Source organism: Pan paniscus, chromosome 13 (genome assembly GCF_029289425.2).
Source record: "Pan paniscus chromosome 13, NHGRI_mPanPan1-v2.0_pri, whole genome shotgun sequence".
NCBI classification, from domain to species: domain Eukaryota; kingdom Metazoa; phylum Chordata; class Mammalia; order Primates; family Hominidae; genus Pan; species Pan paniscus.
This window is the reverse complement of record NC_073262.2, coordinates 59,433,992-59,447,484: the sequence shown is the minus strand read 5'-3', so window position 1 is coordinate 59,447,484 and position 13,493 is coordinate 59,433,992. Positions and strand designations below refer to the sequence as shown.

At 35.8% G+C, this 13,493-nt stretch overlaps 1 pseudogene; it reads left to right on the top strand.

Annotated features, from left to right (window-relative positions):
• Positions 1 to 1,294: 1,294 nt before the first annotated feature.
• LOC100979478 (large ribosomal subunit protein uL10-like) lies at positions 1,295 to 2,071 on the top strand (annotated as a pseudogene).
• The last annotated feature ends 11,422 nt before the right edge of the window (positions 2,072 to 13,493 follow it).

The window sequence follows — 13,493 nt, the reverse complement described above, 5'->3', positions numbered from 1 at the left end:
CTCTGGCAAAATAGACTCTCTTCTTTCACAACCAGGTATGGATTTTTTTTCTGTTTTATTACATTATTGCAAGCAATGCTGCCTGCCAAACCACATGCCCTTAAACTGAAATGGCTTCTAGGCAAACACTGGATTATCTGTGACAGTAAATCAGTCAATATGCTTGGCCTAGGTACCACAGCAGTTAAATAGACATCTTTGGCTTCAGGAGGGGAAACCTTCCTTCAGATACCCAATTCAACTTCTAATAAGGCCTTTTGAAAAGCTTTTTATTTTCATAGTATTTTAAATCACTGAGAAGTTTATTGTGAGGTTTGATATGAGATATGAAGGCCTGGAAAGATAATAGACAACAGTTCTGAATTAAACACTGAATGCATAACAAGTAAAAGCAAAATATTTAAAGTTATTTTAACATTTAAATTATTCCACAAGAAAAAATTTTTGAGAGTCATGAAATGTCTGGCCACTGCTCACCATATATGAATTGAATGCTCTAGCTGCGTATACTGCAAGCAGGAAATAATGCCTAACACAACAGTGTATTGGAGAGTAGACTCAGTGTTTTCGGTGCGCACTGGTGGATGGATTTCTTTATCTCCTCTGGGAGGGATAAGATCCAAAGGTTAGAACAGGCTCAAATAAATTCAGTTCAGTATGTGTGGTCTCTTCTGAATTATTTCAAATCCTTACTGTCTAGCTTCAACCCTGTTCCCCTACTTCATGTTATCTCAATTATATATCTTTGAAAAATTGGAGAAAATAGTATTCATTTATTTGTAAAGACATTAGAGATTCTGGACATTAGAGGATGACTGAAGCACAAAAGTACGGAAGAATGTAAAGATAATCATTTCTATAGATCACGTATTGTTATGTTTGTCTTGTCACACATAGCTTTCCATATCTTCACATGTACCACATATTTTCAAGAAATAAAGAAGAAAGATATATACGTTGATATTTTTGTTTATATATTCCACCCCAAATATCTTAAACATAACTTGCTATCTTATATTTATATTATCTTTATATCTAAAAATAAAAGAGCTCCTCAGGGATGATTTTATACAGTGTGGCTAAAATGTAGAAATGGAGTCAAGGACGCTGAAACACTTGGTAATTAGGTAAATAATCACAGATTATTCACAGTGGTGCCTATTATACAGTAAAAAATAAGAAGTAAATTTATGTATTAGATTTGCTAAAATGTGACCAACAAGACTCTTGCCAGGTGTCCTAATGAAAGTGGTACTGTCTTTAAACCCTGCATGGCAATCCCTGATATGCCTCCATGATATCCAAGGAAGACAGGAAAACCTGGAAGTCCAAACTCTTCCTTAAGAGCATCCAACTTTTAGATGATTAACCAAAATGCCTCATTGTGGAAGTGACATTGTGGGTTCCAAATAGATACAGATCCACATATACTTCTGAGGGAAGTCTGTGGAGCTGATGGACAAGAACACTATAATGCACAAGGCCATCTGAGGCCATCCAGAAAACAACTCAGCTCTGGAGAAACTGTTGCCTCATATCTGAGGGAATGTGGGCTTTGTGTTCACCAAGGAGGTCTTCACTGAGATTAGGGACATACTGCTGGCCAATAGGTGCCAGCTGATATCTGTGCAGGTGCCATTGCCCCACCTGAAGTCACTGTACCAGCCCAGAACACTAGTCTGGGTCCCAAGAAGTCATTTTTCTTCCAGGCTTTAGGCATCACCACTAAAATCTCCAGGGTCACTATTGGAATCCTCAGTGATGTACAGCTGATGAGGACTGGAGACAAATTGGAAGCCAGTGAAGACACACTGCTGAACATGCTGAACACTGCCCAGCTCTTCTCCTTTGGACTGATCATCAAGCGAGTGTTTAACAACAGCAGCATCTGCCACCCTTAAAGTCCTTGCCATCACAGAGGAAACTGCATTCTCACTTCCTGGAGGGTGTCCACAATGTTGCCAGTGTTTGCAGATTGATTACCCAATTAGATGTGAATTCTCTGAGGATTAAAATCAAAACTCAGCTTAGTATATCATCTAAAGCAGACAATCCATTAACTACTTGGTGAATAAGGGCACTAACATTTTTTGTGGGAGTGGTAGCACTAGAGACATGGGCAAAGAGTCTACATTCTTTAAATGGATTCCAGGACTAATCTTTACTTTGAGGCAAAAGAAGTGTCAGATATTTTAGATATAATTAAAGATGTCCCTGGTTTTGCCTAATCTTGATTATTCTCTTCTTTCAGTTTGCTTTAAGTTTAATTTGCTTTTCTTTTTCCAGTGTCTTATAATTCCAGTGAAAGTTTGTTATTGATTTCAAATTCTTATTTTTTAATGTAGACATTTAATATATGTTATAAATTTCCCTTAAGCATTGCTTTAGCTACATTCCATAAGTTTTGATAGGCTGCTTTTTTCATTTTCACACATATTAAACTATTTGCTAATTTCTCTTGTAGCTACTTTGACCCATTGGCTGCTTAGAAATGTGCTATTTAATTTTCAAGTTATATGTGGATTTCCTGAATTTTCTTTTGTTATTGATTTATAATTTTCATTATGGTTGGAGAACACACTTTGTATTATCTAAATTCCTTTCCATTTATTGAGGCTTGTTTTATGACCTAAGATGTAGTTTATCCTGGAGAATTCTCCATGTACACTTGAGAAAAATGTGTATTTTGCTGTTGTTTAGTGGAGTGTTCTATAGTTGTCTGTTAAGACTATAGTCATTTAAGACTTTTATTTCCTTGTCGATCCTTTGCCTAGATGTTTTATCTATCAATGAATGTGTGGTATTGAAGTATCCAGCTATTATTATTGTTGAATTATCTATTTTTCCCCTCAAGTCTGTAAGTTTTCCCTTCATGTATTTTGGGGCTCTGTTGTTAGGTGCATATATATTTATCATTATTATATTTTGGATAGATTGCTTCTGATATAATTTTAAATGTTGTCTCTAGTAATAATTTTTGCTTGAAATCTGTTGTGACCATTGCCATTCCAGCTTTCTTTTGGTTAGTGTTTGCATAACATATTTTTTCCATCCTTTTATTTCAACCTATTTGTATCTTCAGATCTAAAGGTTGTCTTCTGGGATGAGCCAAGATGGCCTAATAGGAACAGCTCCGGTCTACAGCTCCCAGCATGAGTGACGCAGAAGATGGGTGATTTCTGCATTTCCATCTGAGGTACCAGGTTCATCTCACTAGGGAGTGCCAGACAGTGGGCGCAGGTCAGTGGGTGCGCGCACCATGTGCGAGCCAAAGCAGGGTGAGGCATTGCCTCATTCGGGAAGTGCAAGGGGTCAGGGAGCTCCCTTTCCTAGTCAAAGAAAGGGGTGACAGACAGCACTGGAAATTCGGGTCACTCTCACCCGAATACTGCACTTTTCCAACGGGCTTAAAAAATGGCGCACCAGGAGATTATATCCTGCACCTGGCTCGGAGGGTCCTACACCCACGGAGTCTTGCTGATTGCTAGCACAGCAGTCTGAGATCAAACTGCAAGGTGGCAGCGAGGCTGGGGGAGGGGTGCCCGCCATTGCCCAGGCTTGCTTAGGTAAACAAAGCAGCCAGGAAGCTCAAACTGGGTGGAGCCCACCACAGCTCAAGGAGGCCTGCCTGCCTCTGTAGGCTCCACCTCTGGGGGCAGGGCACAGACAAACAAAAAGACAGCAGTAACCTCTGCAGACTTAAATGTCCCTGTCTGACAGCTTTGAAGAGAGCAGTGGTTCTCCCAGCACGCAGTTGGAGATCTGAGAACGGGCAGACTGCCTCCTCAAGTGGGTCCCTGACCCCTGACCCATGAGCAGCCTAACTGGGAAGCACCTCCCAGCAGGGGCAGACTGACAGCTCACACGGCCGGGTACTCCCGGCCGAGAGAAAGGTTGGGTTACCCTCAAAGGGAAGCCCATCAGACTAACAGCGGATGTCTCGGCAGAAACTCTATAAGCCAGAAGAGAGTGGGGGCCAATATTCAACATTCTTAAAGAAAAGAATTTTTAACCCAGAATTTCATATCCAGCCAAACTAAGCTTCATAAGTGAAGGAGAAATAAAAGACTTTACAGACAAGCAAATGCTGAGAGGTTTTGTCACCACCAGGCCTGCCCTAAAAGAGCTCCTGAAGGAAGTGCTAAACATGGAAAGGAACAACCAGTACCAGCCACTGCAAAATCATGACAAAATGTAAAGATCATCGAGACTAGGAAGAAACTGCATCAACTAATGAGCAAAATAACCAGCTAACATCATCATGACAGGATCAAACTCACATAACAATATTAACTTTAAATGTAAATGGATAAATGGACTAAATGCTCCAATTAAAAGACACAGACTGGCAAACTGGATAAAGAGTCAAGACCCATCAGTGTGCTGTATTCAGGAAACCCATCTCACGTGCAGAGACACACATAGGCTCAAAATAAAAGGATGGAGGAAGATCTACCAAGCAAATGGAAAACAAAAAAAGGCAGGGGTTGCAATCCTAGTCTCTGATAAAACAGACTTTAAACCAACAAAGATCAAAAGAGACAAAGAAGGCCATTACATAATGGTAAAAGGATCAATTCCACAAGAAGAGCTAACTATCCCAAATATATATGCACCCATTACAGGAGCACCCAGATTCATAAAGCAAGTCCTGAGTGACCTACAAAGAGACTTAGACTCCCACACATTAATAATGGGAGATTTTAACACCCCACTGTCAACATTAGACAGATCAATGAGACAGAAAGTCAACAAGGATACCCAGGAATTGAACTCAGCTCTGCACCAAGCGGACCTAATAGACATCTAAAGAACTCTCCACCCCAAATCAGCAGAAGATACATTTTTTTCAGCACCACACCACACCTATTCCAAAATTGACCACATACTTAGAAGTAAGCTCTCCTCAGCAAATGTAAAAGAACAGAAATTATAACAAACTATCTCTGAGACCACAGTGCATTCAAACTAGAACTCAGGATTAAGAATCTCACTCAAAACCACTCAACTACATGGAAACTGAACAACCTGCTCCTGAATGACTACTGGGTACATAACGAAATGAAGGCAGAAATAAAGATGTTCTTTGAAACCAACGAGAACAAAGACACAACATACCAGAATCTCTGGGACGCACTCAAAGCAGTGTGTAGACGGAAATTTATAGCACTAAATGCCCACAAGAAAAGCAGGAAAGATCCAAAATTGACACCCTAACATCACAATTAAAAGAACTAGAAAAGCAAGAGCAAACACATTCAAAAGCTAGCAGAAGGCAAGAAATAACTAAAATCAGAGCAGAACTGAAGGAAACAGAGACACAAAAAACCCTTCAAAAAATTAATGAATCCAGGAGCTGGTTTTTTGAAAGGTTCAACAAAATTGATAAACCGCAAGCAAGACTAATAAAGAAAAAAGAGAGAAGAATCAAATAGACGCAATAAAAAATGATAAAGGGGATATCACCACCGATCCCACAGAAATACAAACTAACATTAGAGAATACTACAAACACCTCTATGCAAATAAACTAGAGAATCTAGAAGAAATGGATAAATTCCTCAACACATACACTCTCCCAAGACTAAACCAGGAAGAAGTTGAATCTTTGAGTAGACCAATAACAGGATCTGAAATTGTGGTAATAATCAATAACTTACCAGCCAAAAAGAGTCCAGGACCAGATGGATTCACAGCCGAATTCTACCAGAGGTACAAGGAGGAACTGGTACCATTCCTTCTGAAACTATTCCAATCAACAGAAAAAGAGGGAATCCTCCCTAACTCATTTTATGACGCCAGCATCATCCTGATACCAAAGCTGGGCAGAGACACAACCAACAAAGAGAATTTTAGACCAATATCCTTGATGAACATTGATGCAAAAATCCTCAATAAAATACTGGCAAACCAAATCCAGCAGCACATCAAAAAGCTTATCCACCATGATCAAGTGGGCTTCATCCCTGGGATGCAAGGCTGGTTCAATATACGCAAATCAATAAATGTAATCCAGCATATAAACAGAACCAAAGACAAAAACCACATGATTATCTCAATAGATGCAGAAAAGGCCTTTGACAAAATTCAACAACCCTTCATGCTAAAAACTCTCAATAAATTGGGTACTGATGGAACGTATTTCAAAATAATAAGAGCTATCTATGACAAACCCACAGCCAATATCATACTGAATGGGCAAAAACTGGAAGCATTCCCTTTGAAAACTGGCACAAGACAGGGATGCCCTCTCTCACCACTCCTATTCAACATAGTGTTGGAAGTTCTGGCCAGGGCAATTAGGCAGGAGAAGGAAATAAAGGTTATTCAATTAGGAAAAGAGGAAGTCAAATTGTTCCTGTTTGCAGATGACATGATTGTATATCTAGAAAACCCCATTGTCTCAGTCCAAAATCTCCTTAAGCTGACAAGCAAACTCAGCAAAGTCTCAGGATACAAAATCAATGTACAAAAATCACAAGCATTCTTATACACCAACAACAGACAAACAGAGAGCCAAATCATGAGTGAACTCCCATTCACAATTGCTTCAAAGAGAATAAAATACCTAGGAATCCAACTTACAAGGGATGTGAAGGACCTCTTCAAGGAGAACTACAAACCACTGCTCAAGGAAATCAAAGAGGATACAAACAAATGGAAGAACATTCCATGCTCATGGGTAGGAAGAACCAATATCGTGAAAATGGCCATACTGTCCAAGGTAATTTACAGATTCAATGCCATCCCCATCAAGCTACCAATGACTTTCTTCACAGAATTGGAAAAAACTACTTTAAAGTTCATATGGAACCAAAAAAGAGCCCGGATAGCCAAGTCAATCCTAAGCCAAGAGAACAAAGCTGGAGGCATCACGCTACCTGACTTCAAACTATACTACAAGGCTACAGTAACCAAAACAGCATGGTACTGGTACCAAAACAGAGATATAGATCAATGGAACAGAACAGAGCCCTCAGAAATAACACCGCATATCTACAACTATCTGATCTTTGACAAACCTGAGAAAAACAAGCAATGGGGAAAGGATTCCCTATTTAATAAATGGTGCTGGGAAAACTGGCTAGCCATATGGAGAAAGCTGAAACTGGATCCCTTCCTTACAGCTTATACAATATCAATTCAAGATGGATTAAAGACTTAAACGTTAGACCTAAAACCGTAAAAACCCTAGAAGAAAACCTAGGCATTACCATTCAGGACATAGGCATGGGCAAGGACTTCATGTCTAAAACACCAAAAGCAATGGCAACAAAACCAAAATTGACAAATGGGATCTAATTAAACTAAAGAACTTCTGCACAGCAAAAGAAACTACCATCAGAGTGAACAGGCAACCTACAAAATGGTATAAAATTTTCACAACCTACTCATCTGACAAAGGGCTAATATCCAGAATCTACAATGAACTCAAACTAATTTACAAGAAAAAAACAAACAACCCCATCAAAAAGTGGGCGAAGGACATGTACAGACACTTCTCAAAAGAAGACATTTATACAGCCAAAAAACACATGAAAAAATGCTCACCATCACTGGCCATCAGAGAAATGCAAATCAAAACCACAGTGAGATACCATCTCACACCAGTTAGAATGGCAATCATTAAAAAGTCAGGGAACAACAGGTGATGGAGAGGATGTGGAGAAATAGGAACACTTTTACACTGTTGGTGGGACTGTAAACTAGTTCAACCATTGTGGAAGTCAGTGTGGCGATTCCTCAGGGATCTAGAACTAGAAATACCATTTGACCCAGCCATCCCATTACTGGGTATATACCCAAAGGACTATAAATCATGCTGCTATAAAGACACATGCACATGTATGTTTATTGCGGCATTATTCACAATAGCAAAGACTTGGAACCAACCCAAATGTCCACCAATGATACACTGGATTAAGAAAATGTGACACATATACACCATGGAATACTATGCAGCCATAAAAAATGATGAGTTCATGTCCTTTGTAGGGACATGGATGAAATTGGAAATCATCATTCTCAGTAAACTATCGCAAGAACAAAAAACCAAACACCGCATATTCTCACTCATAGGTGGGAATTGAACAATGAGAACACATGGACACAGGAAGGGGAACATCACACTCTGGGGCCTGTTGTGGGGTGGGGGGAGGAAGGAGGGATAGCATTGGGAGATATACCTAATGCTAGATGACGAGTTAGTGGGTGCAGCGTACCAGCATGGCACATGTATACATATGTAACTAACCTGCACATTGTGCACATGTACCCTAAAACTTAAAGTATAATATTAGAAAAAAAAAGAAAATTAAATCACCATTAAAAAATAAAATAAAATAAAGGTTGTCTTCTGTAGATAGATGGTATATAGAGAGATCATGTTGGGTTTTTAATCCATCCTGCAATCTCCGCCTTTTGTTTGGAATGTTTAATCTATTTACCTTTAGTACAATTACTAACAATTTGGAATATATATCTGTCATTTTGCTATTTGCTTTTGACATGTCTCATATTTTTTTGTTACTTTATTCTTCCATTACAGCCTACTTTTTTGTTAAGGAGATATTTTCTATTATATTATTTTAATTCTCTTGTTTATTTTACTAAAATTTAAAATTATATTTTCTTAGTGGTGGCCCTGGGGATTATAGTAATCATCTTCATTTATAATAAGATAGTTTCATTTTATACTAACTTAATTTCAATAGTATAGTGTATATAGCTTTATACTCTCCTTCCTTCTTTTTGCTGTTATTGTCATACAAATTACATCTTTATATTTTTGCACCAATCAATGCAGATTTAAGTATTACCTTATCCAGTTTTTAAATAAAATCAGTTAGAAAAATTATGCACAAAAAATACATTAATACTATCTTTTATATTTGCCTGTGCAGTTTATTTTTGCCAGTGCCCTTTATATCCTCATGTTGATTCTAGTTGCTATCTGTACTAATTTTTTTGTTTGTTTGTTTGTTTGTTTGCCTAAAGGATTCCCTTTAGTATTTTTTCAAGGGCAAGTATAGCAAGTATGTTAGTAATGAGTTCTTTGTTTTTGTTAATCTGGCAATGTCTTCATTTCTCCTTCAATTCTGAAGGAGACTTTTGCTAAATACATAATTCTGGTGTACAGTCTTTTTCTTTCAGTACTTTCAGTATGTCAGTCCACTGGTTTGGCCTCCACTGTTTTTAATGAGAAATTAGCTGTGAATCCTACTAAGTATTCCTTGTAGGAGATGAGTTTCTTCTTTCTTGCTGCTTTAAAGATTCTCTCTGTTTTCCAGTTTCAAAAGTTTGCATATGATATGTCTCAATGTGGAGCTCTTTGAGTTCTTTCTACTTGGGGTTCATTGAGCTTCTTGGATATATAGATTATGATGAAAGCATAATCTACATTTTTTTTACAGGTTTTACAACCAAAATTTGAAACTTCCCTCTAAAAACTGGGAAGTTTTTGGCTAAATTTTTCAAATACTCATTCTGCCCCTGTCTCTTTCTCCTCACTTTCTTGAACTCACATTGTACATAGTTGGTATACTTTGTGGTATTTTGCAGGTCTTTGAAGCTCTGTTTAATTTCTCTCCATTCTTTTATCTTTCTGATTTTCAAACTAAATAATCTCAATTGGCCTCTGTTACATTCACTGACTCTTACTTCTGCTAGCTCAAGTCTGCTATTGAGCCCATCTAGTGAATTTTTTATTTCCATTATTCTACTTTTCAAATCCAAAATTCATTTTTTTCTGGTAACTTCTTTCTTTATTTATATTCTCTGTTTGATGAGACATCGTTCTCATATTTTCCCTTATTATTTTAGATGTTATTTTCTTTAATTCTTTGAGTATATTTAAAATAATTGACAAAATTTGTGTCCAGCAAATCCAGTGTCTAAGCTTTCTCAAGGACAGTTTCTATTAATTGCATTTTTTCCTGTGTGTGGGTCATAGTTTACTGTGTCCTTGCATGTTTTGTAATTTTGTGTCAAAACTGGACATTTTAAATAATATAATGTGGCAACTCTGAAAATGAGATTCCCTCTCTCCTTTGTGTATATTATTGCTGTTTATTATTGTTGTTTGTTTAGTGACTTTACTGAAGTAATTCTGTAACATCTATAAGTTTTGTTGTGGCAAGATTCAAGCTTTTTCCCACTTGGATATATAACCCTTGATTACTGCAAACATTTGTTTAATTTCCAAAGTTCTGAAAAAGTTGGTTTTTGATAATTTTACCATTTTTTGTTGCTTTTTATAAAATCTTTAATGCTCCATTGTTACTTACATTGTCTATTCTCAAGCTAGAAGCTTAGATCCTTGGTTGTAGAACATTTGTTTTGTTGTTCTGATATAATCATTTAAAGCTACAGATTTGTCTCTAAGCACTGCTTTGTCTAGGTACCACACATTTTTATATATTGTGTTTATTGTAATTTGTTTTAAAATATTTACAGTTTCAATCTTGAGTTCCTATTTAGTACATGTGTTACTTTGAAGTACTATATTTAATTTCCAAACACTTGGGGATTCTGTAGATATTTTCTGTTACTGATTTCTAATCTTATTCCATTGTGGTCACAGTACATACTCTGAAAACCTCAATCTTTCTGAAATTTACTGAGACATATTTAATGACACAAATTATAACTGATTCTGTTCACCATTTGATGTATACTTGAAAATAATGTGCATAATATAATTATTTTATGTCATATTAGTGTTCTGTTAAATGTCAATTAATTCAAGTTTCTTGTTTAGACTTTTTGTATTTCTTCAGATTTTTTTGGTCCACTTGTTCCATAAATTAGGGAATGAAGGGTGTTACAAATTTATAGCCATGCCTTTTGAGTTTTGCATTGCTTCTGTTACTTCCATCAGTTTTTGCTTCATAAAAGTAAGTGCCTCGTTTTTAAGTGCATACATAAATAGAATTGTGTTATTTTGATGAATTACCCATTTCACCATTTAAAAATTGCCTATCCTCATCTCTTACAGTATTTTCCTCTTGAAATCTACTTTTTCTCATATTAATATAACCATGGCAGTTTTCTTAGGCTTATTGTTACATGTTATAGTATGCCATTCTTATACTTTCTAACTATTTACATTTTTGTATTTGTAGTGCACCTCATATATAAGACAGAATTTGATTTTGCTTTTTTACAATCCAACAAACTCTGTGTCTTATTTGGAGTGTTTAGTTTTTATGTATTTCATATAGTATTTATAATTAATTCTACTTTTTGTTTCCTATTTCACTCTTTTTTTTGTTTCTTTGTTGTCTCTTTACTGACTTTTTGGGGTTAATTGAAATTTTTAACTATTCCATTTTATTTTCAATATTGGTTTCTCAGCTGCATGTCTTTTTAATTTTTTTGGTCTGCTCCTGGTTTAGCAACATACGTTTTTACAAAAATATATTTAGAATCAATATTATACCACTTAACAGTTCACAATTGACCCTTCACAGTTCTCACTTCTCACCAGATACTTCATATTTCATACTTCTCACTTCATATTTCATACATCTCAACTCTCAATTCACAAAATGTATTAACCTTACAAGAGAATACTTGCATTTACCTTTTATCCCATTTTTTGCAAATGTTTTCATATCTTTTATTTCTACAAAGAATATAAAGCCCATCTTCAAATGCCCTTATTGTGTTTTAAAATAATCGGTTGTTTTCTGAAGATATAATGAAGGGAAAAGGATCATTTATATTTATCCATCTATTTACCATTTCTGGACATATTATCTCTAACCTAAAGGATTGAGTTTCCATCTGACATGATTTCTTTTCAGCCTAAAGAGTATTTAGAATTTATTTTAGTGTAGATCTTTTATGACACATTGTCTAAATTTTTGTCATTTGAAGTGTCATCTTCTCATCTTTTTATTTTTTCAATATGTTATTATTGAATGTTTCAAATATAAGTGAAAAGAACTTTACAGTGAATACTAATGTGCCTATCAACTACATTACACAACTAACATGTTACTATGCTTATAATAGCCTATTTATCTATCCATAATTCTATCTATATATTATCCATCTTATTTTTTAATGCATTTCAAAGCATGTTGCAAGTTTCATCCTCAGTTTTCCAAGATAATTTCACTGAAATTGACTTGAAGGATGTCCATTTTTATTCAAAATTTGTGTCTCTGTTCTCTGGATTAAAATTTTTCTATTGATTGCCTTAAGTTCAACAACTCTTTCTTCTTTCATCTACCTCTATTCTGCTGTCAACCTATCCAAATAATTTTTATTTCAGACATTATATTTGCCAATGGTAGAATTTCTTTGGAGTTTTTTGTCTCCATTTCTTTCCTGAGATTCTATAAGATCTTTTTTTTTTTAATTATTTGTACACATTTTCCTTTAGTTCTTTGTCTTCTAATCCAAAATCTGAAGCATGCCAGGCTTAGGTTCTTCTGTTTACTTCTTTTTTATTGACAGTTTATACATGTATACACACACAAACATCTTTGAAACTTTGTATTATGTGCTAGATGTTGTTAATTGTTGTTCATATTTACATTCTATTATCCTCATCTGAAGAGTGTTGATTTTTGTTATTATGGAAAATTCTATTACTGGCTGGTTACCTTAAAATTGCATAGTTTTTTTTTTCTAATGCTTTGTTAAGGTAAGTCTATAAAAAACTCTAACTCTTTCTCAAGTGGATCTAATTTCATAATACTTGACCTCCAAATTCTGTCTCCCTTGTGGGTCCTAAGGTTTTAGCCTTTGTTGGGGTGGGAATTAAGTTCTTACTTAATTCTAAAGTAAGAACTTGTGTCTTTGATGGGTACGCAGAGTTGTAGTGAACTGTGGGGAACTTCTCATCCTCCTTGCTGGGCTAGACTTCCAACAGGAAAAGTATCTCCCCCAAATTGTTTTTTTTTTAAATCCTTTAATGTTTCCTTGATCTAAAATGGTGAATTAAAATCAACCAACTAAAAAAAATTAAGAAGCCGCAGTATTAAATGTATCACCTTGGTTTAAAGAAATGTTCACAAATAAAGAATGAGTTGGCTTTGCAGTAGAAACTCACATATACAAGACCCACAGGAACAAGAATCTCAATAGCAATCAATAAAGTTATTAGCTTGTTTAAAAAGAGAAAAAAATATGAAGTCTTAGGCTATGTTAATAGACACATAATATTCATATCAAGGAAGGCAGTAATCCTGCCACACATGACATTGTCAGGAGGTCATGCCTGATGGTATATGTACTTTACTGGACTTTGCATTTGAAGAACAATATCAAAGAGTTAACAAATGCTTAGGATAAATTAACTAAGATAATGTTCTAGTATATTATGCCAAAGGAACAAATGATTGAAAGAGCTATGTATTTCACCTTACCGAAAAGATAAAGTAGGGGTGTGGTGGGGCAAGATATCTGACTTTAAGCATTCAACCTTTCAAAAGATTGTCACGTGAAAGATGAAAAAGTCTATGGCATACTGCTTCAAAAGA